We start from the raw sequence: 27,317 nt of genomic DNA, 5'->3' as shown, positions 1-27,317 counted from the left end.
CTTTCTCTCTGCTTCTCTGCTCTCCTCTCATGGTTCTTCTGGTATGCCTGTGATGCCGCCCTCATAAGCTCAGTCTCTTAGCCCAGTTGTACCCACTTACACATGCACACAAACACACACACACACACACACACACACACACCCTGTTCCAGGTGCCCACCATCAGGCATGCATTCAGAATCGCAGATACATCATCAATCCTAATGGCAGGAGGGCAGAAAATCCTGTTACTTTTTACCTTACCCTACACCCTTTCAGCACTTGCCACAACAGAGCACCCATAGAGGATGCTGTTGCAGTCCACCCAGGTCCCCCTTGACAAGCAAGTGCAGCAGCACCCATCCCTGGCTACTAACATTGGTAGCTAACAGCTCACAGCTGTAACCATTAACAGCAGCAGCAGTTCAGAAATGCCTGAGAAGTTATACTTGACTCTAAGTGGGAGACTACAGTCAGCAACACAGAGGTCCAAAAGGCTCGGCCCCTTGTCCTAGCAATGACAACATGGTGTGGTGCTATTTCTCTCCAGAGCTCACTATAGGACTGTAAGGGCAGGTGTAGGGTAAAGAAAATGTCAGGCTTTTTTGCCTTCCCGCCCTCAGGATAGATGATGGATCCTTGCGGTCCTGAATGCATGCCTGATGGCGGGCACCTGGAGTAGGTTGTGGGCATAGGTAAATGGGATTCACCTGGGCTGAGACTGGGCTTTTAAGGACGGCGTCACAGGAACACCAGCAGAAGCCGAAAGGAAGCCAAGAGCAGAGAAGCAGAGAGAAGGCCAGAGAGCCCAGAGAGAGTGAGGATTTGCTGGGGGCTGGGAGGACTGCCAGCCTCCCAGCACCCCTGCCTGCCATATGCCTGGTAAATCCCAATAAAAACCACTGAGGACTCTGACTCCTCCTTTACCCGGTCTGCTGGATCAGGAAACCTGCACTGTGCCCATTCCTGACCATACAGCAGGACAGGACACAGTGCAGGTATTCTAGGGTCCCATGCAGAACGGGTGAAGGAGGAGTCAGTCCTCAATGGCTTTTGCAGGTTTTTTATTTAGATTACCAGGTACATGGCAGGCAGGGGTGCTGGGGGGCTCCCAGCCCCCAGCAAGTCTTCACTCTGGGCTCTCCGACCTTCTCTCACATTCTCTCTGCTCTTCTCATGGCTCTGCTTCTCTCTCGGCTTCTGCTATTTCTTTCTCGGCTTCTCTTTCGGCTTCTGCTGGCGTCCCCATGACGCTGCCCTTAAAAGCACAGTCTTAGCCCAGGTGAATCCCATCTACCTATGCCCACACCCTATTCCAGGTGCCCGCCATCAGGCATGCATTCAGGACCAAAAGGATACATCATCTATCCTGACGGCGGGAGGGCAGAAAAGCCTGACATTTTTCCTTACCCTACAAGGACCAACTGAATCCATGTTTTTGCCTACCTTCCCCCTACTTCACTGTCCTATAAATTTCACTGGAGTCACTCAGAAAAGTAGAATCCCAAGAACCCCTGTCACAGATGCTACTAAGAAGGAACCCAGCTAGAACGGCGACCTAGGATTTTTCAAGACTAAGAAAATAGAATATTAAATTTTATTTTTTATTGTGGGAATCAAAACTCTCCCACTGACCTACTGATAGGTTGTGCTGCACACACATATCAAAATAAAATGCCTTTTTTAAGTTTTCAAAGGAAATTGAAGATAAAAGGCAGCATTCCACATGGTGATGGCACAAAGCAGAAGGAACTCAGAACCAACCAAAAGCATGAGAACATAGTCTCTGGGAATTCATGGAAATAATAGAGAGGGGATAAGACTTTCCCCAGAAAATGGGAATTGTAGCAAATGCAGATTGTTGTGCCCACGTCGACTAGTGCAGCCCCCAAGGACACAGACAACCGATGCAAGGGCACAAAGGAGTTTAATACGGGCTCGAGACCGGGCCCTCGACACACACCGATGCAACGGCAGAGGTCGAGAGCCCCGAACAGAAGAAGCTGGGATATCTTATAGGGTCGCGAGTGGCGCAAACTTTGAAAGAAGCTGGCAATTGTTCATTGGCTACTACAAAGGCATTTTGGCGCGCGCGGTTACAGTTTCAAACTGATTGGGCGGTTAGAGATGCTGTCCCATTTATGGACAGGACTGCCCTCATTGGCGGCTGGGGTGGTCTGCTTTTTCGTCACCAAGTGGAGTGAGGGTTGTGACTGCTGAAACTATCTCCGGAATGCGGCAGGACAAGGACTAACATATCAAGGTGGAGGATACACAAAATGGCGAAACCTCAGCTAAGCTTGATTCCACACAGATGATGCCCTATCCCACATTCCTAGGCTTACCCCAATTTATCTGCAGCTGGTTCCCAATACACTGACATTACATGACTCATGTTTTCTCTGAGGGCTTTCTCCAGTTCTACAAGTGTGTGTGTCACTGCACACAGATGAAAACACATGCAGAGGGGATCAAGTCCACAGGGGCAATACTCAGCCAGGGAGGGAATACAGTCACAGACAAATACCCTGGCCTGGGTATTCTCAGAGACTCCACCAGAACTGGGTCTTAGTTACATACACTATTTTACTTATTAATTCACCCCATACTGATTTTTATCATATTTCTGAGTTATTTTTCTCAACTCTCACTTGAGTTTATTGGAATTATCTCCCAAATAAACCCCCTGTCCTCAAATATTTGTGTCAGGGTCTACTTTTGGAGGAACCAACACTTAGGTAGGAATCAAGTCAACTTTATTTAAACATGCATTTCCTTGAAGAATCAATTAAAATACCACTTTTTGTCTGTTCCTTTCCCAACTTGTGCTCCTTTGTCCTTCCCTGAATAACTAAAACATTGTAATATTATGTGTGAGTGCCTTGAAGTTAGAAACAATATTTTATGTCCCTCTATATCCCCTGTGCTGAGAGCAGTGTCATTAACTTGAATGAAAGAATCAACTATAATTACTTCTGATGTTAACAATTTAAGTGAAAAAAGAATGGGGAGGGAGATTTATTAAGTAACTAAGTAGTTCAAAGATAGACATTCAGGCCTATCTTCATTAAAGACTCAAACGATACACCAAAAGTCATTTTCTTCAATTCTATTTCTCTAGGTATGTTACTTTCAAGTTGGTTCCATTTTCCATGTAATTGCAAAATGACGGCAGCAGCAATAGTCACTAATTCTCTAAGGTTCATATCCAATAGGAAAAAAAGAGTTTTTAATCCAGAATAGGCAGAACAACAACAACAAAAAAAAAACAAAAACTGCTTTTCAATGACTTTTAATGGATAATATGACCATGCTTAACTAATCACGTCCGCATAGTAAAACACTTCTAATTGGTGAGGTTTGGGATATTTACCTTACTCTTGAGCTGGAGATAGAATCCAACTTAAAGCAAAAGGCTGAAAATGAGGAAGGGGATTTTCTCAGAGGAGCGTTATTAGGAGGAGAGACGAAAATAGAAATGATAAATATGTCACAAAATGAATAAACAAACAATAATGAATGGTAAAATATTTCAACACCAAAGAATTTCTCTGTGATTTTTGCAAGTAAATACCATGTTTGCATCTATATTTAAATCACTTATACAAAAAAAAAAGTCCGTAAGAGGACTGAAAGAATCATTTTAATCTGGAAAGTTCTCCTCCTTGATTTATTGGGACTTTGTTTCCTTGCTCAGGCTCAGTGCCTTTGTCTGCTTGAGTGGATAAGAACATTTGTTTTAATAAAAACTTGCCTAATATTTGGAACTATGGCAACATATTTAAATTTATTTCTAGGATAAAGCTAGGTGCAACCTCCTGAGAATAGATCTGCCCCATTAACTAGAGTTCTCATTCACTTCAAATATGGAAAGAGTTGATGTTCTGAGAATGAGTGTTAATAAGTGTTGAAAGAACTGGGCACAGTGTGATATTTATAACAAATAAAAGAGACCATAATGTTAAAAAGTGTCCAGGAAATCCAAGACTTTCTCTGTGTTATATATTTAACCAACTAGAACATTGAAGAAATAAGTACCATTTTTAAAATATTTATTTTAATTGTCCCCATTTTTCAATTTTCAAAATTAAATGAAAAACTCTCATTAAATTAAATAGTATACAATTGCACCTTAATTTCATGAGAGTCTTGTGAGAATAGAGGGAAAATGACAATTTTTAACTGAAAATAATATTCGATACCTATTGTAAAGAAAGCCTTAGCAAAAAAAAAATCCTAAAAAATAAAAACAAAAAAATGCAATCCCTTTAAATAGCAAGATGCTTGATGTATTATAAGCATGTATTCTGCTTTTCATAAACATATTCTTTTCAAAATACATCCTAAAATACCCAAAAGTGAGGGTAATGGAAGAAAACTTAGATTGTTTTATGATTTTCGCTCATGTCTCCTTTTTCTTCATTGCAAGTGCTGGTGAGCCCTCCCACACGTTCCTGGAGTGCAAAGCTGGGTCTGGCACTTTTTGATTCCATATGCTTCCATGCACTAAAAATCAGCAAGGATGGGGCTTTATCATCTCCTGCATAAATTAGGGGTATGACTTGCCAATATGACTGGGCAATAGTCCAGCTGTCTTGAGAATTAAGAAAAGGAAGAGAAGGAGGCATTTTTTTTTTCTCCTCTCTCTTAACCAGGAAAGGGAAGACACAAGTCAAACTAAATGAAACCAATTTGTATTCAATCCTGAGTAAAGAAGAAAGAAGAGGAAAGAGGAAAGAAAAAACAAGTGCCCTTTGGCTTCAGTTGTGATCAATATCTGTGATCATATTATGATGTAGTCTATCCCTTATCATGGACATTGCCAAAATTTAAACCCTAATGTCTAGGTCATTGAGCAAAGTAGGGCTTAGGAGCTGAAGAAGGAATATTCAAGACATAGTGTCATTCTCTCCTTGGGTTTTGCATCACTCAAACATCGTAGCCAAGTAGATGCAAATAAGACTTAGGTAACCTCCCAAATGAAAACTCAAATATGCCTGCCATTAAAGAAGAAACACTGGATATACAGCAGGGGAAAGCTCTAAACCAGAAGACCCTGCAGTTGCAAGGACAGAAGCAATACTTTAAATAGTAGATTATTAAATATCGGAATGGAGAAAGCTATTCCCAATTACATTTCTTCATTCATGGACCTGGAACCCTAGTTTTGGAAGTGATAGCACTACACTGAATCACTGATTCAGAGCATATGGTATTGCCTGGAGGATAATATCCCAGCCTACAAAGTGTGGCATCCAACTGTGGCTATAACTGAGCATTTAAAAAATACTGAACTCATCAATCAGGTCAGCTGCCTTGGGGTAATAGGGAACATGACATCAGTAAATTTCATGAGCATGGGTCACTCTCATATATCATTTCCTATAAAGTTAGTTTCCATGTCAAAGGCAGTGCTGTGTGATGTACCATGACAGTGAATAAGGCATCTGAAAGCTCATGGATGGTAGCTTTTGGAGAAGTTTTTTGGACAGGGGAAGCTTATGCACATTCAGAATATCTATTCCAATAATAAAAAAAAAAAAGCACTGCTCTTTCCATGATGGAAGTGATCTGATGTAATCAATCTGCCAATAGGTTACTAACCAATCCCCTTGAAAAACATGTCATATTGGAGCTAAATGTTAGCACCTCCTATTGCCAGGTTGAGTACTCAGTAATGCTCTAACCAGATTGGAATTAATGAGTAGAAATCCAGTTCACTGAACCCATGATCATTGTATTCATGTATCTATTGGGCAAGAACAGGGTAACTCTCCAAATAAAAAAAGTTGATTGGAAATGTGATGAGAGAGAACAACTGATATCCATAGAACAAGTGAGCTCAACCACCTGGTTATTAAGATTCTCCTCTGTTAGAATGTGCTTCACTGAGCATTCACATGAGACACAAATATCTTCACAATGTGCCCATTTTGGAGACATTCATCTATATACCACCAATGCAAACTTCTTTACTACTAATTTTCCCACCATGTTCCTTCAAAACCAAACCATTAGTCATTTCAGGTAGTGTCAGCAGAACATGCAGAACCATCTGTAATTCAGTCCCAGAAATTTTCTTCAAGCTGTTGGCCAGGATCTTTGATGAGGCCATGACTGTGGGTTGAAAGAAATGAGGCAATATAGAAGGAGCATGCACCATGAGAATCTGTGTCACTTATAGATTTAATTCATTTGGGCCTTCAAGACTCATTAAGGCTGATCTTGCATATGCCATTTCATTTAATGGTGGAATGAATTGCTACATGCCCAGACTAACAACTTAATGGATCAGGAAACACTTGATTCATAACAGGAAATCAGGTTACATGCTAACTAAGTGACCCATGACAAATGTTCAGGTTCTTCTGGTACCCAGCAGCAAGAAGTTGATCAAAATAATAATTGTTATATAAAGAGGGTAGATGGGCATATTCTAAAATTCTAAATATTTACACTGTGATTACCTATTGGCTTCTATTAAAAATTCCATAAAATATTTTGCCACAGACATTTCAACGTTATTAGATCTATTGAGCCATATAATTCAACCCTGAACCTACATCTGGACTCCACTCAAAATTGGAGCTTTTCAGGTTACTCAATAAATGAGATATGTGTATGTATATAACCTACAATGATCCTTGAGACAGAGATATTGAGTTTCTTTTTTCATGGAACCAGATACAGTGGTTTGTCCTTCAGCTCAGAAGGATGTATCTTGACATATTCCAGACCATTGTAACCTTAGAAAAATTTATAGAAATACATGCATTTTGTTTTTTACTGTTCCTGTTGTACATATATGTCCTCCAAGGTGTTCACAGTAGTTACTAATTTCTGTTCAACAGGTACACACATCAGAGTATTATCAATATAGTAAATGAGTTGGACTGCCTATGAAATGCAGAAACACGCAAGGTTCCTGCAGACTAAGTTATAACAGAGAGCTTGAGAGTTACTATAGCCCTGAAGTAGGATGGAAGTAGATAGGTCATGCCAAATGCAATCTAACTGGTTTTGGTGCTCTCCTCCTACCTGTAGGTAGGAAGAAAAAACACTCACCAAATCAGTACCTGTATGATAGAGGCTGCCTCAATCTTCTCGGGTGAAGAGACCACATCTGAAACAGCCGCTGCAATTAGATTTACCACATGGTTAAGTTATTCTATAACATCTGTCATTTTCTGTACAGGCCAAATAAGGAGGGGTGATTAGGAATGTGTTATAAATTATTCCTACATTCTTAAGTTTTTGGAATTGCACTAATCTTGAAATCTTTCCAGGAAAGAGGTATTGCCTTTTCTTATTATTCTTGAAGATAAAGCTTGCTCTAAAAGGTTTTCCCTTAACCCTTCCTATATCAAGGGATGTTTAACAGCACAATTTCATTTAGTCGATTTACCTGGCCAAAAATTAGAACCATTTGACAATCACTGAACTCACACTGATACTAAGTGTTTGCTTAGTGAAACAATTTGAATACATTGAACCTGACCCTAATACAACATCCTTTCAATCTGCTCCCATACATACTCTTCAAGTTTCCATTAATATGAATATAAATTATATGAACGTAATTATTTAGGTGTATACTGTTAGTCTCTTTGGGCCACAATTTTTATCGATCCTCAGAAGCATGTCAGAAACTGAACATTGTTATACATAGGGAAGGTAAGGAGATGTGATGGATTAGGTCTAGAGAAGAATCAGCAATACCTTGTAAATCAAGTTCCACAGACCAGGACAAGTAAGTTCTTCAGGAAAGAGGTCACTGAATTGCTCAGACTAGAGGGGAAAGATGCTTCTGTTGACTAATGAGGTTCATAATATGAAAAGATTCAAGATACTTTGCATCATCAGAATTAGCCCATACATCTCCAGCCCAACTTTCATAATCTTACTCCTTCCCAATCAATGCCTTAAGGGTAGTACAACAAACCCCAAAAGGTTATATTGAAATCTAATTCAACTACTCTCCAGCCTAGATTTTGGTCTCAGTTTTAAGAGATTTTATAGGAAATATGGTCATAGAAGCTTTTTAACCTGTTACCTAGACATTAATCTGGACATTTATAACTACCAGCTTATTTTATTTCTCCATAGCTTCCAATGCACTTATCAACCAATAATGAACATAACCAAGATAATTATATTTGTTTTCATTGAAATGTTCTATGCAGCAACTCCTAGGTTACCCAAAGTCTTACCTACTATAGACATTAGAGTACAGTTGAAACCACAGGTGATAATTTAAGAAACTATTTTGCCACTACCTGCTAAGAACTATCAGTGCCTCTTTTGCTACTGGCAGCAGGAGCAATAATGACTTTAAATCTAACTAGTTCAAAGAACAAATTAGAGTACCATCTTTAATATTCTGTTCTCCTGGAGCCAACTATAACTCCAATAACTATAGCAATCAGGGTTCAATCATGGAAGCAGAATCTATATTGAACCTATTTTGTGGAAATAAAAATTTATCATAGGAATAAAACCTTATGTAATTGTTGGAGAATTTGTAAGAATAGATCATAAAGAGAAGCTGGAGGACTGGAGAAAAGTAGATTTCTAAAGCACTGGAGTGAGTGGACAAATTGGAGTTTTCCAAAGAATTCAGTCGACCAGGTATTACATTTGCCAGAATAGGACCACAGGAATTACGATAGAGGGTGAAAGACTCTTTTTTAAAAAAATATTTATTTATGCATACAAGAACTGGGGTATAGGCCAGAGGTGCAGGGGATGAAAGGATTCACCAGAGCCAGGATGGAGAACATAACAGACAGATTACTGAAATACACTGCTGAGGGGAGCAATGGGTGAGACAGGAGAGGTCTGCTGTACCATGTGGGTGACCTCCCTGGCTGGGGATCTTACTCATGCTGCAGTGGTTGCAGATCACCCCACAGTACTGCACCTTAACCCTCTGCACCACCAGGGAGGCCCCAGGGTGAAATATTCTTGACTCTGCATATATGTGTAAGTCTGGAGTCTTTTTTGTTTGGGATGGAATTTATGCACATCTAGATACAAATAAGAGCATCAAGAAACATCTGCAACTTTCTTTTACCATTACTGACCATAGAGATCTTCAGCTTGTAATGGCTCTTAGTTCTTGCCTACCTTCCAAATATCACAATAATCTTTCCTTTGGTTAGATTTAACTTGGAACCATATGGAGAACAGAATTCTGGGAAATAGGGCCTTCCTGGTGGCGCAGCGGTTGAGCACTGGGTTCTGAAGCTGCCGGAAGCCTCTGCGGTGCCGGTTCGATCCCTGGCTGCTCCCCGGCCACAGGAGGAGGGTCCTGCATGGCGCGCAGACCTCTCCTGCTGCCCGCTGCTCCCCTCAGCAGTGTACTTCGTCAGTCTGCCTGTTCTGCTCCCCGCTCTGGCTCTGGTGAATTCTCTCACTCTCCCGCACTTCTGACTGTACCCAGTGCTTGTAAAAATAAATAAAATCTTTAAAATAAATAATAAATAAAATCTTAAAAAAAAATAAAAAATAAAAAATAAAATAAAATAAAAGAATTCTGGGAAATATAGTTCTGGCTTAGCCAAGTTGACACAATATATAAATATCACAGCATATTTTCTGTATTTAAATCCAATTAGATATAAATCATGTGCCGTTGGTACTACATCATGGGCCTGTTGGTTTTTAAATTATGTGCCAATTCTGACTGAATAGAAATGTGTAGATTATGATTTTTTTGGTAGCAAGTCACAGAAATTGACACCGGCTAACTTGTACAAAAAAGCTTATTGGAATAATGTTATTGGGAACCTCACTATTCTGACTAGAATGCTAGAGAAGATGCTTAGAAATAAAGGAGAAAGCAGGAGAGCAGCATGTAGTTCTACTGCCTCATGAGGGTTTATCACCTGGATGGAATGTATACTTTTGTTTTGTTTTGTTTTGTTTTCCTGAATAATTCTGGCCAGATTCTAACTATCTGTCAAGAATACTTTTGTCCACTTAAGCTTCGGTCATATGCTGACTTCTTGGTCCTATTGAAGCAATGAGATCTGGCAGAAATATCGTGTCCCATTCTCCAGAAAACCCTTCATTCTCTATAATAGAAGGTAATTCACTTAGTCTTGTAGTCTCACCCAGCTTGTTCAAAATAGTAGCAAAGTAATTCTCTACAAGGAAATTGGAGTTATACCAGGAAGAAGGAATGGTTATAGATCAACCAAAAACTTCTAATGAATATATTCATCAATAAGTGTTTTGAGACTATACCCAAGTCCAGTAAAAAATATACATATAGGGTCCTCCCCTAGTGGCGCAGGTGGTGGAGCGCCGTGCTGTGAATTTGTCCGCAGCCTGGTTCAATCCCGGCTGGCTGGCGAGGGTCCCACATGGAGCAACAGACCACTCCTGTCTCGCCCGCTACTCCCCTCAGCAATGTATTTCTTCAGTCTGCCTGTTCTGTTCCCGCTCTGTCTCTGGTGAATCCTCTCACCCTCCCGTGCATCTGGCCTGTACCCCAGTTCTTATATAAAAAAATAAATCTTAAAAAAAAATAGCATATAGTCTACTAGCACTGCCAATGATGGGTGCAGGAAAAGGTAGTAGTAGCAAGCTTGCCATATATTTTTGCCAACCTTGATTTTGATACAGCCTCTTTAATTCTACCAGATAGATACCTGAAAGAATGTTATAGTTACTTAATAGAGAATTTCAAATGCTTGCTTTGCCTGAATTTGAAGACCTGCTCATAATCTAGATCCTGGCACTCTCATTGTCCAGTTTCACAATTCATCCCACATATGGTATATCAGCCCATTGTGGAAAAGCAGTTGTTCAGGATAGTACAGAATTAGATTTGAATTTTGTCTATACTATGTTACAGCTATGTTATCCTTATAAATTTACTTAAAATTTTTAACCACTGGTATCCTCAACTGTCCACCTCATAGACTCAGTGAGAAAATTAAATAAAAAAGCAGGATAACAAACAAAACACCACAATCTCAGGGTCCACTTGGAATTAGCCAGTAGGGAACACTGTACTTTCACCCGTTCCTCTGCCTTTGCTCCCATTGTTCCCCTTTTCCAAAATTCTCCTACTGTTAATTTTTTTAAAGATTTATTTATTTATTTATTTATGTGTACAAGAACTGGGGTACAGGCCAGAGGTGGGGGGCAGGTGAGAGGATTCCCCAGAGACAGAGTGAGGCACAGAACAGGCTGCCTGACTGAAATACACTGCTGAGGGGAATAGCAGGCAAGTCAGAAGAGGTCTGTGGCACCATGTGATTAGCTCCCTGGCCAGGGATCAAACTCGTGCTGCAGAGGCTGTGGACAGCTTCATAATGTTGTGCTTAACTCTTTGTACTACCAGGGAGGCCCTCCTTCTGTTAACTTTACCAAATTGAAACTTCTACCTTTAAAAACCCTGTGGAGGTTTCTCAAAAGACTAAAAAATGCATCTGTCATATGACCCAGCAATTCCACTCCTAGTTATCTACCCAAAAAAATACAAATACAAAAAGGAAACTTATACTCCTATGTTTATAATAAAACTGTTTATAATTGCCAAGATATGGAAACAAACTAAGTACCCCAAAACAGATGAGTGGTTCAAGAAGTTGTGATATAGATGCATAATGAAATACTACTTCCCAATCAAGAAAGGTAAACTCATGCCATTTACAGCAATTTGGATGGAGCTGGATGGGATTATGCAAAGTAAAAAAAATCAGGAAAAAGATAAATACCAATTGTATGTGGAATACAGAAAAATCAAATGAAAAGTCAGACAAATTTCAAAACCAACCCTTTAAAGCTGTAGATATGCAGCTTTCAGAGGAGGAAGAGGAGGGATGAGAAATGGGAGAGTTGGGGAGACAGCTGGGAGAGACCTATGGGTACTTCAGTAGTAAGGAATGCTAAGATATCTGCCCCTGAGGTGGGAAATCCTATACTGTCAAAACACTAGCCAGGATATAAAACAATGTTACTTCAATAACAATAAATAAATAAATAAATAAATATTAAATTAAGAAAAAGTAAAAAATACAGTTCAAATTTGCCAAACAACAAAGTTTTCAACCACTGTATAACTTCTTATATAAGAAATATGGTACTATACATCTTACGTATGTGCTCCACTCCTGTAGACATTTCACTACCTCTTCATTTTTAATTACCATTAATTAATTATATTATGCATTATATCATCTCTACAAGGGGTTATTACCATTATGACCATCCAAAACTTTCACACCACTCAACATTTGAGTGCACTTACTATCTGCCAGTTATACTGCTTTGGAAATTGGTAACACAAAGATAAATAACAAATTTATTTATGCATGCAAGATACAGTGCATTGGGGGTACTGATTATAATATGAACTATAGGGCCTCCCTGGTGGCTCAGGCGGTTGAGCAGAGTGCTGTGAAGCTGTCCGCAGCCTCTGCAGCATGGGTTCGATCCTGGCCAGCCAAGGAGATACCCACATGGCACGGCAGACCTCTCCTGACTTGCCCACTGCTCCCCTCAGTAGTGTATTTCAGTCAGTCTGCCTGTTCTATTCCCCACTCTGTCTCTGGTGAATCCTCTCACCCTTCCACACATCTGGCCTGTACCCTGGTTCTTGTATGCATGAATAAATAAATCTTTAAAAAAATAAAAAATAATATGAACTATAATACACTGAAAAATACAGCAAAGATAGAGTCTTGTGTACATAGGAAATTAGGGAACAAACATGACACTTGATCCAGATTGTGGTAAGAATGGCGGGAACAAAAGTTCTTAGGAATGATTAAGCAGAACTAAATTTGAAAAATGCATTGTATTTAGCTAAGCAAACAGCTGAAATCAATAAATATTAAAGACTGCATAAAAGAAGAGAAAGAAAGAATTCTCTTGGAAAAACTGTAAATAATTCACTGTGACTGGATGCTAGGGTAGAAAAGGGAATAGTAGGAAATGAGATTGAAGAGGCCAACAAAGACACCATTATCAAAGACTTACTATATTACCCAAAGGGTTAAGGCTTTATCTTAAACTCAATAGAGAAGCTCTAAGGAAATTCAGTAAGGAAGAATTAAAAGATGCATCAACAATGAATAAGAACAATAAGAAGAACCATGAAAATAGTCACAACGAAATATTGAGCACTATCTATTTGCAAGGCAGGCAGGTTACTTATATAATTCTTATACTAATGCTAAACAGGTTCCTGTTGCTAATACTTATGCTAAACAGGATACTTATGTAATTAGCAAAACGATGTAGTGATCTAGGTTCTATAACCCTAATTTTTCAATGAGGAAATAGAGCTTTATAAAGTTAAATAACTTACACTATACTACAGCTAGTAATTATTGGAATTGCTTATATATCCAGATCTGTCTCATTCAAGAAACGACAGACTTCACCACAATGTTCAGACTTATGTTTTAGAAAGATTACTTTGACAGCAGTGTAGAGAACTCATTGAAGAAAACCAATCCTAGAGGCAAAGCCTTCCCTTAGAATATTATTTCACGGGCCTCCCCGGTGGCGCAGCGGTTGAACACTGGATTGCAAAGCTGCCTGCAGCTTCTGCAGCGCCGGTCCCTGGACCAGGGTCCCACATGGCGCGCAGACCTCTCCTGCCGCCCGCTGCTCCCCTCAGCAGTGTACTTCTGTCCTTCTGCCTGCTCTGCTCCCCGCTCTGGCTCTAGTGAATTCTCTCACCCTCCCGCGCTTCTGACTGTACCCAGTGCTTGTATAAATAAATAAATAAATCTTAAAAAAAAAAGAATATTGGGCCTCCCCGGTGGCGCAGCGGTTGAGCGCTGGGTTGCGAAGCTGCCCGCAGCCTCTGCGGCGCCGGTTCGATCCTCGGCTGCTCCCCCGCTACCGGAGGAGGGTCCCACATGGCGCGCAGACCTCTCCTGCCGCCCGCTGCTCCCCTCAGCAGTGTACTTCGGTCCTTCTGCCTGCTCTGCTCTCCGCTCTGGCTCTGGTGAATTCTCTCACCCTCCCGCGCTTCTGACTGTACCCAGTGCTTGTATGAACAAAAACAAACAAATAAAGAAAGAAAGAAAGAAAACATGCCTCTATATAAAAAAAAAAAAAAAAAATTTAAAAAAAAAAAAAAAGAATATTATTGCACAAACACACTTTTAAATGGTTAAGAGCTTATTCCCAGAGAGTAGTAACACAGGCAAAGAGAAAAAGATGGAGTTATGCAATGTGAAGGATATTTAGTAGAAAGAGTTGGCTGAATGTGTAGCAGAAAAAAATCCAAGGTAGCCAAGTAACTGGTGATGGTTGTGTCATCAACATAAGATGTTTGGGATGAAGATATTGAGAGATAACCAAATCATTGCTGAGACTGTGGCACCTGTAGGAAATTCACATGGATCTGGCTATCTAGAAAGATATTTGAGAAGCCTCTGAACATAGGACGTATATACAAATATAGGGTTAGAGAAAAATGAACTCAATCAGAACTGTAAATGAGATAGAATATAAACCTGAAATATCAACATTGAGTGGATTTTGAGTGAAAGATGAATCTTTAGCAAACAATGTGAAGATGCAAGTTTCATGCAAGTTTCATAGGGCTTTAACTAGAATCAGCATATTTTTAAAAAGGAGATAGAATTTGTAAAATTGTAAATAATGACAAAAGTCACAAAGAAGGGAACAATTGTTTTATTTCTGCATAGAAGGATTATGGGTAGCTTTATGTTATACTTTATAAGCTACTGTAGCTATTTTTTAATCATGGATAGAATGAAACATATTCTATAAAATTTAACAATACCATTAGTGATCACAAGACAGTAGGTTTATGGGAGTTCACTAAAGACACAAACACACACTGCAATTCACAGAGATAGTGAAGAGAACAAAAGAGCACTTCTTTTTCAAACTAAATAAGTAGGAAGAAAAGAAAGAGGGTAAGAGATGGTCAAGGGAACATAAAGAGTAGGAAAAGTGAGTTTTATGTTTAAAACAGGAAATACTTGAACATGCTTATATTGTTAAAGAATAAAAGGCTGTCTCACACACACACACACACACACACACACACACATATCCCAAGGCAGGGTCTATATGCTTGCCACTCAAGAAATGAATTTCTGTTAGATTCTCAAACTGAAAGTATAAGACCACATGCAAGGATAGAATGGAGAATTTATTCTCAATTGGGAAGAATTTCAAGAATAAGAACATTTTATAAGGACTTCCTTGGTTTTGGCCATACTCTGTTATATGCCACAGAAGTATAGGTTTAGATGAAAGGCTTTCTCAAATTCAGAGTCAAGTAGGGACACTTTCTTATGCATGCTTAAACTTGGCAAATTTCCTTCTAATGCTGTGCTGAAGGGATACGATTACTAGTTATAAAAAGGTACAAGACATAGCAGGAGACATAGTAAGGGTGTCAGGTCTTGAGCAGATACATTTAGATGACTGAGAAGGAAGTTGAGAAAATTTTCATCTGATCACCTCTATGTTTTCTCTGTGATATAAGAAATTAAACCTTTGTTGGAAATAAGGAAAACGCAATCAAAGAAAATGCCTGCTATGAGTAGGATGACCAAGTCATTCCAGTTTTCCTGGGAATAGTCTTGCTTAGGTAATCAAAGTCCATGTCTTAGAGCCCCTCAGTCTTGGGTGAACAAGGTATTGGTCACCACAGACGATAATGTCATTAGTTAACAGTCATTGAGAAGAATGGAGAAATGATTAGAAGATAAAATAAAAACAGGACCTCCTTGAAGGTGCAGGTGGTTGAGCGCAGCGCTGTGAAGCTGTCTGCAGCTTTTGCAGTGCCGGTTCGATCCCCGCCAGCTGTGGAGCAACCTACATGGCACAGCAGACTTCTCCTGTCTCGCCCGCTGCTCCCCTCAGCAGTGTATTTTTTCAGTCTGCCTGTTCTGTTCCCTACTCTGTCTCTGGAGAATCCTCTCACCCTCCCACACATCTGGCCTGTACCTCAGTTCTTGTATAAATTAATAAATCTTTAAAGAAAGAAGATAAAATAACAACAACTAGTAGTAATAATAGTAAAATAAATAAGAAGAACTTAGCCTAAGCTAGAGATCAGGAATTTGTAGTAATTCCAGTGTCTATAGTACTATGATTTAGCAATGTCCTCTGCTTAGATATGTTTCAATATGTCCAAAGTGGTGGGACAGAAAGACAAACACTTTTAATATAAGAGCTTCAAGCACCACATAACCCCGTTGCTTAAAATTTCTTTACATCCTGGAGAGGAGGTAGAGTGAGCCGGGGTAGAGTCAGAGGGTTGGAAAGTAGATGTGGTTCTGATGTTCAATATTTTCTGAAAGGAAAGTTTCTCCTGGGATTCTGATGCCATGCTGCTGCTGCTAGAATTTCAAATTAAGTTCTCTAAAATGATAAATCAATTATTTATTTTTCTATAGGAAGCAAAGCCAGATGAGACCCATTTTGAAGACTCAGATATTATTGTGATATTGGTTTTAGAGTAGATAGTGAAAGAAAAATAAATCTTTTTTTGTTTTTAATTCAGGAGCAGAGAACAGAGGGATAGCTGAGAAGTATAGCATTTCAAAATAATATGAGTCAAAGCTGCTTGAGATCATGGGAATGGCTTTGAAACATGGCTCTGTCAAAATCATGTATGGAACTTGTTAAAATTACAAGTATCCAGGGGTACCCCACATTTCCTGTCAAATCTCCAGGGCATGGGCCCAGGAATCAACACTTCAATTAGGCTCCCCAGAGGGTTTCTGGTACATCACCACTTTCAGCATCCAGAAATCTAGAGCAAAACCTGGAACTTTATACAACACTTGAAAGCAGCAGTGAGAACTCAAAGAAAGTTTTCATCATTGGAGATGATCCGCTCATGAAAGAAAAATAATTTAGAGCCATCATTGAACCTAAATGGAAATAGATTTCTCTTTCCCTAATCCTTTTTTTACAATGGGTTTTCATTTTCTCATACATAACTGATCAACACTATTTTTAGTTTTGCTTTTTTTGGTGGCAAGGAATGAAGACTAATTCAGTCTGCCTCAAGGAGATGGGAGTTTATTTTAGGAATTTATGTAGTCTAGACCTGGAACTAGACAGTGCTGAGGAACTGAATCACTAAGCTCCAGGGACCAATCACATGAGATTGTTCTCTCTGGGTATCTCTGGCTCTCTTCCTTTCCATAGGAAGACAAAGCAGAGATGAAGGACTATGTGTTATAAAACGGGACCTTGGAAAGAGGGCACAAAAAGGAGACATTTTCATTAGAAGAGGATATAGAGGATATAGTTAGTGGTATACATTGGACATTTCTAATACACACACCTATGTTGTTTTTAATGTACTTTTACAGTAGAAAATTGAATCATGTTTCTCCCTGATATCTTATAAATACTTGAAGACTGATCCTGTTCCCCCCCCTAAATCTACCTCATATTCACTTCACTCCACATACATCACTCCTGCTGGTACATTGAGAGCTCTTTTCACAAGGTCTTCACAAAAATCCCCATAGAAAAAACTATACTTAACAGTTCAAACTTACTGGAATGTCTGAAGTTCATGCCCAAGAAAATGGTGAAGTACTTGTGTGGCAGGCTGTGCTACCCATGCTGTCTCTTGACAAGGTCCAGGCATTGGTGGAGACTCCTGAGAAGTGGGCCGTTCCTGTGCTCCCCAGAAGAGGGAAGTTGAACTTCCCAGAAGAGGGGAGTTCTTGCACTTCCCAAGATCTGAACTAGGAAGTCTCCATGGCAACGCCTGCTAATGCTCTCCTCTTTGTTCTTGGTTAATGCTGAAGTAAGTTATTAATTGGCATGTGTAAACCCAATTCGGACCTAGACATTAATTGATTTATTGTTCTTACACTTGAATCAGTATCAAAGAAAGTACAAAATGCTAAAGGTATAGTTAGGAAAGAAATGTTTTGGCCCTGAGACCTATGGAGAACAAGCTGCCCTGAACCAGCTGTGCTTGGAAACCATAGCCTAACCTGGGGGGTACTTGTTTGCAGCAACAGTACATCTCCTGGCGTATGAGAAAAGTTAACAGTTCTCAGGTTGTGTGGAGGTTAGGTATTTCTAGTTAAAAGTTAGATTTGTGTAGAACTAAACAGTATTGATGAGCTACTTTAGATCACTTTGAAGTAATTGATAAATAGGCTAGATTAATTAAGTGCTAGAGAATGGGTTGATTTTAGTAATATAGCATAACAATGGACTTTCATGTTCACTCCAAAATTAGGAAGGCTTGACAGGATGATTGATTGTTACTGAACATTGTACTGTCTTAGACAATTGATTATGTTAGAAAATGAGTTGTACCAAGGAGAGTAATTGTCCCTGTTGTTTTTCTTAATCAGACTAAAGAAGTGTCCTTTTGTAGTATGAGATCAAGAGGGTCTTTATATGTTCATGAGAAAATATGTAATGATTGTCTCTGTTCTGCTTTGATGCTTATGCTGATGTAATCTCACCGCTTGCCTTAAGGTATAAAGACCTGCTGAGACCCTCAGTAGGAGATACTTGCACCGGAGAGAGTGTCAGTGTCTCCTCACTACCTCATCCACCTCACTCCACTTCCCCTCAGGCCTCCGAAAAAATTTCACCGACAGCGTCCTCTCCTTTCTGAGATCCCTGACACGACTTCTAGCTGGAGCTGGTCTCCAGCATACTTGAAGTCAGCTTCCCCCTAGTTCTCAACACATATCTACATGGCGAGCCATACTAGAGAGTCTCTTAGGATATGAGAAATTTAAAGGAGACACACAAAAAAGAGATAGTGATCTACTAGTTAAGGAGAAGGATGAATACAAACCAGGTCTTCTGCCTCCCTAATATTTCCTACTCCAAATTACCCATGAACTGAAAATTGATTTGAGTAAAGCCCTAAATTCAAATCAAATTTAAACCCCTAAAATCAAATTATTTAACATTTTTAGATTAGAGGCAATCTGATTTCAATAAAATTATTATGTGATTCTAACACTCTTGAATACATTTAAAGAGAAATAGATTTGTTTGGCATATTAAACAATTGAAAAATTATCAGTTCAAGTAATTTTATACTATTCACAGATTAATACACGTATTAGTTTACTGACTTGTTCTTTAAACCATTATTGTTTAATTCTGCTCACTCCATTATTTCTACCTAATGCTAATTTCTCAGGAAGCCAAATGATATCACCAAATTCCATCTACACACATTCATTCAGCAAATTATCATTTTAGGTCTATGAGTGAGAGATGACAATGATGAATAATAGTCAGTGCTCTCAAGTTACACACTATCTATTGGGAAAACAAAAACATGGGCAGGTAATTATATTGCACAGTGAAACAAATAATATTTGAAGCCCACTGGATATTATCAGAGCCCTATAGAGGGGCCAACTGTCCCAACCTGCTGAGGGCAGAGAAATCTTCCAGGGGTTTATGATATGGAACTGAATCATTTGACATCTTTATGCTCAGTACCTAACCTGCTGTCTTTCTGGCCAATCCTGGTGATTATGTCTTGACTCTGTAAACTTCTATCTCAACTGCAATCTCCCTAGTCTAAACCACCACCATTTCTCTCCTAGATTACTATCAAAGCCCCTGGCAAGTTTCCTATGGCTTTGGAAATGGCTGGCAGAGTAATAAATCAGATTGCCTTACATTTCTATTTAATTCTTTCATGACTTCCTATCATTGTTCAAATAGCAGCCAATGTCTTCCTGCAATTGAAAAGCTCCCTCATTGATCTGGGTCTCCCTGAGCCTTTCCAACCTCTCAGTTCATGCCATTTTCCTTGTTACCCTCCGTTCTTTCAGTTTCTCAAACACTAACCCTCTACCCCTTTGAGGCCTTTTGTACATGCTACTCTTTTGAACACTTCATTTTCTCTCAACCTCTTCTTCCCTTCCCTGGGACTTCATATTTCAAGTCTAAAAAACAATATCCATCTTTCAAACAGATACCTGGTCATCTTGAAGTAGACCTCCTTTTACCTATTTTCCACTTTCATCCTTTCTTTATACCTCAGTAGCACCTCTTTCAAGTTGAAACAGTATGTTGATAGCATGTTTAGTGTCTACTGTCTCTTCACCAAGTTGCAATTTGCTTTACAAAGGCACAGATCAAGTTCATTTTGTCTGCTACTGCATACCCAGTATCTAATAGAATATTACCTCAGCACTTGGTATTCATTAAGCACTCATTTAGTGAACCAATACATTCTTGACTTAGCAAATGAAAAACACAACTTATCAAGTGATTTGAGCAATGCACTTATTTCTCTCATGAATATTTTCCACCTAGCCACTGACTCTGCCATTTCAAAATTCCAACCCTTTATGAATTCTCCCCTCTTTGTCCAACAAGGTTCATCATTCTTTCCCATAAGGAAAATATTTTTGTTTCCTTTTGGTCTAATGTTTGCATTGAAAGTTTGTGCACACTTGTCTGTCTCCCTTAATAGGCCATAAATCCCTTAAAGTCAGGAACCACTTCGTGGTCATCCTGTAATAGTGATGAATGGATCAACTAATAAAATAGTGTTTGGAAAAGCTTAAAAAATAGATTTTAAAGGTGGAATCTGGATAAGGCTCTGGAATAATTTATTGTGTCTTAAGTGAGCCTTTTATCACTTCTTTTTTTTTTTTCTGTATTCCTCAGTGTTGGTATCTTGATCACATTGTGTCCTTTTTCAGAGAAGCTGTCAAAACCCAGCTGGGCTGGTCAGCAAGATGTTGTTGTTGCTGTGACACCTTGTCAACAATGACTTTCTCTGTACCTATGATTAAAAAAAATAGCCAGTGTGATATACAAAAAAGGAACTATATCAAGAATAATATGAAAGGATTATTCTTAAAAGGAGTTTCTACAGTATTTGGGAACAGTATAAAACAGATAAGATTATCCAAATTTCCATGAACACTTCCACATGATTTGCTTATCCCATAAACTCCAAACATTCAAGGTCAAATTTCAATAACTAAGACATATTAGTGTTAGCTTTAAAAGGAACTTCTAATAAAGATCTTAATTAAAGAGAGCTATAGCAATGTGATGGGTACACATGTTTTCAATATAATTTCTCTACCACACACCCTATATCTTAAAATCTAATTTATATAACACAGATTTCATAGAATAAAAATGCTGACCATGGTATTTATAGCACAATGAACATCGTTAAAATTCTAAAACATGGCAGTGACCTTTACATTATTTTGTAGTACTATCTAGAAAAGACAATTTATTTCATAGCCCATTGAATATAAAAGCCATTTTCAGATACATCTAGTTTAAGTGGTAAAATTGTAGAAAATTACACATACAGCATAATAGCTCTTCCTACACCAAGAAAACCACCTAAATGCCTTAAAATTCTATAAAATCACTGCTCTTCAGAATCAATGGTTTCCTAAGTTATCATAAGCTGTGAAAAATTTTCAGCCATATGTGCTTATTTGATGGTTAGCACATATTGATTGGTGAGCACTAATTAACATAAATTATAAGGAATATCACATTGGACCCAAGCTAACATCATACAATAGCATCTGATATGATTCTTTTGAAAAGGAAACAGAAAAGAGCAGTATTGAAGTGAGAGAAAGTACTCTGAGGAAATCATCAGTAAAGAAAGCCTGAAGGAAGGCATCACCCACCCACTAACAGTACCTAGCCCCTTATGAGTCTTTCATCTCTAAACTTATCTAAAATCTGTGATTTTATAAGCTAGAATGTACTATAAACTTTTCCTCATAATTCATTGGAAATATGATTTGTAAGTTTGGTAGGAGCCCCATAATTCTGAGTTTGAATAAATCTCCCTGTTAATCCTTTTCAATTTTTGAGGCTGTGTGAACTTTGATCTTCTTTCTCATTCATCAGCATTTGACTTTATAGACTGGAGTCTAATACTTCTATTCCATCATGCAGATTTTAAGAATCTCAATCTCCTTGATCATTTAGATCACCTTTCCTGGGAACTTTCTCTTTTAGAGCATCAGTTACAGTTATTTTTAACTCTGTCAAAGCCAGGTACTCTTGCTATTTGGGATCTAAGATCTATAACATGCTGACATTCAGTGACATACATTTTCTAACAGATACAAAAGTCAGTTCAAAATCATGTCAGATCTTAGAAATTATAAATTTAAAGTAAACCAAGATACATTCTGTAACACTGTAGGTTTCTAATATCTACTACGTAGCCTAGTTTCATTTACCTGTTTACCCAACAAGACTCTAAATTGCCAGGTCCTGTGTTGGAAATTACAGTGTCATAAACACTTCTCACTATGCAAACAATTTACTTATCAAGGAGAAAGTTAAAACATTATGATATACTTAGATCACAATACATGTGTTAATGTACTAGGCAGACAGAATTTTATGGGATAAGTGTATCAAGAAATGTCTTAATTAAAAGACATATATGCAATGTAGGCCTAGGTAGGACTTTCCAGGAGAAAATGTAGAATCAGGTGCCAACATAAAAAAAAGGAGGGCCTTAAAAATAGACATCTAGAAAGAGGGGGAAAGATAATAGTAGCAAATGCAGTAGGTTTAAAAATAGTCTCAAATAACAATTTGAAGTTTTCTGAACTGAAATGGCTTAGTTCTAGTGGAGGAAAATTGAAATCTGTAAGATAAGACATTATGCAGAAGTAGCTGTATAAATACACACGATGACTTACCTAATCTTGATGTTTGGCTCATACAAACTGATCAGACATTCAACAAATAGGGAAAAAAGAATAACTTTAATTTTAAAAAGCATGTAAATGGATTCTGCAGAAAGAATACTTGTGGAAAATATCAGAATTCATTCTTAGACAAAGATATACAAAATAAAATAAATATAGAAGAAATTTTTGCTTATTAATGTGGCAAAGATAAACATTATCCTACATGCATTAGCAATAGCATTTGTGGGAATATATTTTGGCAGAAATTTTCTGGGAAATGCTTTGGTAATATGTATCAAGATCCTCAGTAATTTGCTCTCAGAGGAGTCTATTTTCAGAACCTTCATCTTAGAAAATATTTTTTTAAGGAATGTATTACCAGCATTAATTTTAACAAGAAAAACTAAGAAATTTATATGATTGTATGGATACATATGTATATGTAAATGGTTAGATAAATTAAGGTTCAAATATAAAAGAATATTATACAGCTTTTAGAATAACACCAAATTATAACACAAAATAGTTAAAGTGACATTCCAGGGAGTTAGCCTTCAAAAAGTGAGCCCTTAACTATTAGACTAAAATATTAGACTTTAATTTTGACAGAATCTATTAGTTGAAATAGGAAGTGATATATTTTTGATCTACTTATTTTTGTGACCAAATTCATTGGAGCTACAGATCTTCTGTTCCCTGGTCCTTGACAATCACTTTAATCTATACTGTTTCCATCAGAAGTTTACAAGTGAGAAGGGGATTAGCAGAGGGACAGAAAATGATTTTATTTTGTGAAATAGATTCAAATGATTGGGCAAGTCAGTTCTTTACTTCAGTTTGCAGACATGGAGGGGTGATTGGCATCTCCAAGCGTTCAGAACAGAACTAAGACTGAAAATTGGTTTCCCTTCATCATTGGTCTATGCTCAAGAGTTTGGGACTCAGGGTTTATCTAAAATTTTAATGAAACACATGATCCTTGTATATCTTCAGTGCTGTGGTTGATTTTAAATTATTGTATCCTGAACTGTTGGCTTTACTTTGTATTCCAACAGGGGAAAAAAATCCTATACCAAGAATTTGCCATTTTATGGCTTTATAAAAATTCAGTTGTCAACAAATTTTCCATCAAAAGCTCTCCTCACCCATTCTATTGCAGTTTTAAATAAATCAGAAGAACATTAGACTTCAAATGAAAAGCAGATTGAATATGCAATAAATTCCTTCTTTTATGACAATTTTCCCCAGAGCTGTTTATCAATGCTACTGAGATACTGCAAACTTTTGTTGTAAGATCAAAAAATAAAAGAGTTGATACAGTGACCATATTAAGCTTTGTTCTCTTTTGTATGAACTTGCAGGAGAGAATTTTAAAAGTAAAATAAAGGAGACAGGGCAACTGGCTAGTCAATTATTTAAGAAAAAAAAAAAATAAGCCAAGACCTTTCTGCAAGCCTTTGAAAACAGAATGACAAAAAATAACCAAATAAAATTCTAGCTGTATTAAAGATACAAATTGAAAATAAATAAATAAATAACAGAAAAAAATAGATACATACTTTTTAAATTTTGAGATAGGGAATGCTGTCTTAAGTATGATATCATCCCAGAAGTATAAAGAAAAAGATTGAAACGTTTTATTTACTACAAACAAAAATTATCACAACAAAGTCAAAGACAAAGGGAAATATTTCTTCCCCTGTGGAAGACATGGAGTTATGTTAAATTGTATGTAGGAAGGTAAGCCCCAGGGAAAGGGGAAGTTTCAGATTCCACACCCTGCCCTGAGGAAGGGTGGAGTTGAGCTGGAAGGAGAAGCTAGGGAAGACTGGGAGAAGGAAGGTGGGGGATCAAGAAGACCTAGAGGAGGTGCAGGGAGCAGAGAAACATGTGAAGAAACTATACTTGCTTCTCTGCCTTGGACTTATACCGGGGACTTGGGACGTGGAAGGAGACAATTCAAAGAGACAGAGATGTGAGTGAGAGACCCATGGGGAGGCTGACTATGGCAGCCTTTATCTAAAATTGTATTTTGGGGGCTCCCCGGTGGCACAGCAGGTTGAACATAGTACTGTGAAGCTATCCGCAGCCACTGCAGCACAGGTTCGATTCCCAGCCAGCCAGGGAGATTCCCACATGGTGCTGCAGACCTCTCCTGTTGCAACCACTGCTCCCCTCAGCAGTACTTTCAGTCAGTCTGCCTGTTCTGCTCCCCACTCTGTCTCTGGTGAATCCTCTCACCCTCCACACCTCTGGCCTGTACCCCAGCTATTGTATAAATAAAAAATAAATCTTAGAAAAAAATATGAAATAAAATTGTATTTTGACTTTGCTCTTTACCTTTCAGATATGCATGGCTCTTTCTGCCCCTTTCCTGTGGGTTCCTACCAGAAGGCACCTTAGAATTGTGCCAAATTTTTAGGCCTCAGAAGTCCTGCTTTGAGCCAACCCTGTGCGGCTGGGCATTTACCCAGGAGGGGATGGATATTTTGGGGTGTTTAATTGGAAACTATTTTAAGGATATTCTTTCTCTTTTCTTTATTTACACTAATTAAAGTTATTTTCTATTAAAGATCTTACAGTAGAGTATTTTTGTCTTGATGCAGCGGATGGCAGAACCTATATAGAGGAGGCATGTTTAGGGTTCCAGGGTACCCCTTGGACAAAACTTCTAAGACAACTAATAAATAGAATAGGGAGAAGCAAAACAGGGATGACATTTAAATATCCTTTTGAAATAATAGAATTATTACCACAAGTACTTATTTTCATATAATTCAGAAGAACAGAAAGTAGTGCAAGCAGTAAAAGAGTAAAGAAAAGAGGGACCTCCCTGGCGGCTCAAGGGTTTAAGTGTCAGCACTATGAAGCTATCCACAGCCATTGCAGCATGAGTTCAATCTGATTCCTTGCCAGAGAAGTGACCCACATGGTGCAGTAGACCTCTCCTGACTCACCCACTACTCCCTCATTAGTGTATTTCAGTCAATCTGCCTATTCTGTTCCCCACTCTGTCTCTGGTGAATCCTCTCACCACCACCCCTGCACCTCTGGCCTGCACCCCAGTTCCTGTATGCATAAATAAATCTTTTTTTAAAAAGTGTAGAAAAGAAAATTTAAAATATTTTCTGTTCATATCAAAATTATCATGGCCTAATATTCTGAGCCATATCATTTGCAAAATCTGTGTCATGAGAAAGTATAAGACATCAGCTAGGATAATAAAGACATTACTTTTTTTTTTTTTTCATTTTCTTCTCATCTACCTACTTCCTACTTTTCTTACAAATATGCAATGTTGATATTTTAAAACATAACAAGTAGGGGACAAAAGGTTTTACAAATAATTTTTCTAATTTGTGAATTTGTATTAACTCTTACAACAGGTATAAAAAAATCAATTCACAGTTTCATGCTTATAGAAAGTGTTATATTTATTTTAAAAGTATGATTATATGAAGCCAATACATTCTTGGATAATCTAGGATCAAATGTGGAGCGACATTTATTTCTTCTAAGATAAAGTAAGAGAGTATTGTAATTTTCAGCTTTACCAATGGACTTTTCTGGAACAAGGTAGATATAAGAATAAGAAGAATAAAGTCAGAGGATTGGTTTAGCTATGCACATCAACCAATCTTAAATGACTAATTTTATAACATTGATGCTGCTTATTCAACTTTTGGTTACATTCAAACAAATTTCCAGACAAAAAAGATTTTAATATTTTAAAATATATCCCAATCACAAGTATCCAGAATCTGTAACTCTAGAAGTAAGGAATAAATAAGATTGTCTTTTGGAAATGATCCTTATCATAGTCACTGAAAAACGTCTGAATTCAATTTACATCTTAAAAGTAAATCTCTCTATTTAGTAGAAGCTCATATTATCAAAACAAAAAAAAATTCACGCACTGAGAATTTATATGTTATTCCCATTAAAATCCAATGGTAACTAAAACTCTTTCTAAACAATCTAAAGAAGAAAATTTAGATTAAAAGCTGAAATAGCCCATCCCTTGGAATGACAGGCTATCAGATGTAAGATTTTGGTTGGACTTAGTTTTTCCTCTATCTGTTGGAAAGTGTCTAACATTATAACACATATTTCCTTTGAACTCTTGCCCAGAACTGAACAGTTAAGAAAAAGAAAAATGAAAGAATGGAAAAGAAAAAAAATTGATGTTGCAGTAACACTCATTTTGAATATTTTTTCTTGGAGACCGTACAACATATTGAGATTTTTTTTGCCTGTGAGAACTTCTTTACTTATAACAGAATGTATTGGTCATCTTAAAAAAGTTTTGACACCCTGCCAAAGCTACCAAATGATGCAAACTCTCATCAGTCCAATCAAATTTGCATTGACTAGTCAAATATATTAAGGACTCTCTTGCTGCTTATGCTCAGAGTCACAAATTTGGGCCAAAAAACTATAGAATTTCATCATTTATAAATAATGTTTTAATAATTAAAAATAAAACCAAGAAATTTGCTAGGAAATAAATAAACCTAATACTTCTCAAGGAGATCCTATTATATAATCCACCCGCATACTCATCTTCTTTGGATGTCCACATGTGGATCCATGAGAATAAAGGAAGAAAGCTATTTTTTTTTTAATTTACATAAGATTGGTTTACAACTCTGTATGTGATTCCAGGGCCTA

General features: G+C 37.9%; 1 long non-coding RNA gene across 2 annotated transcripts in view; it reads right to left on the bottom strand.

Moving 5' to 3' along the window:
- The window catches only part of LOC119239008 (uncharacterized), a 400,738-nt gene extending 383,045 nt beyond the window's left edge, over positions 1 to 17,693 (bottom strand). Inside the window, exons 1-3 of one of the 2 annotated variants that reach the window (XR_005123726.2) lie at positions 17,508 to 17,693; positions 7,045 to 7,114; positions 5,916 to 6,096 (exon numbers count right to left, since the gene is read on the bottom strand). This is a non-coding gene — a long non-coding RNA (uncharacterized LOC119239008). Of the gene's footprint in view, positions 1 to 5,915; positions 6,097 to 7,044; positions 7,115 to 17,507 lie in introns of those variants that run through there. The other variant, XR_008550613.1, reaches the window with a different exon arrangement.
- Positions 17,694 to 27,317: the final 9,624 nt, after the last annotated feature.

The sequence above is a fragment of the Talpa occidentalis genome, unplaced genomic scaffold (genome assembly GCF_014898055.3).
Source record: "Talpa occidentalis isolate TD23 unplaced genomic scaffold, MPIMG_talOcc4v2.1, whole genome shotgun sequence".
In the NCBI taxonomy this organism is placed as follows: Eukaryota; Metazoa; Chordata; class Mammalia; order Eulipotyphla; family Talpidae; genus Talpa; species Talpa occidentalis.
The sequence above is the reverse complement of the archived record's forward strand: the minus strand, read 5'-3'. Positions and strand labels throughout refer to the sequence as shown.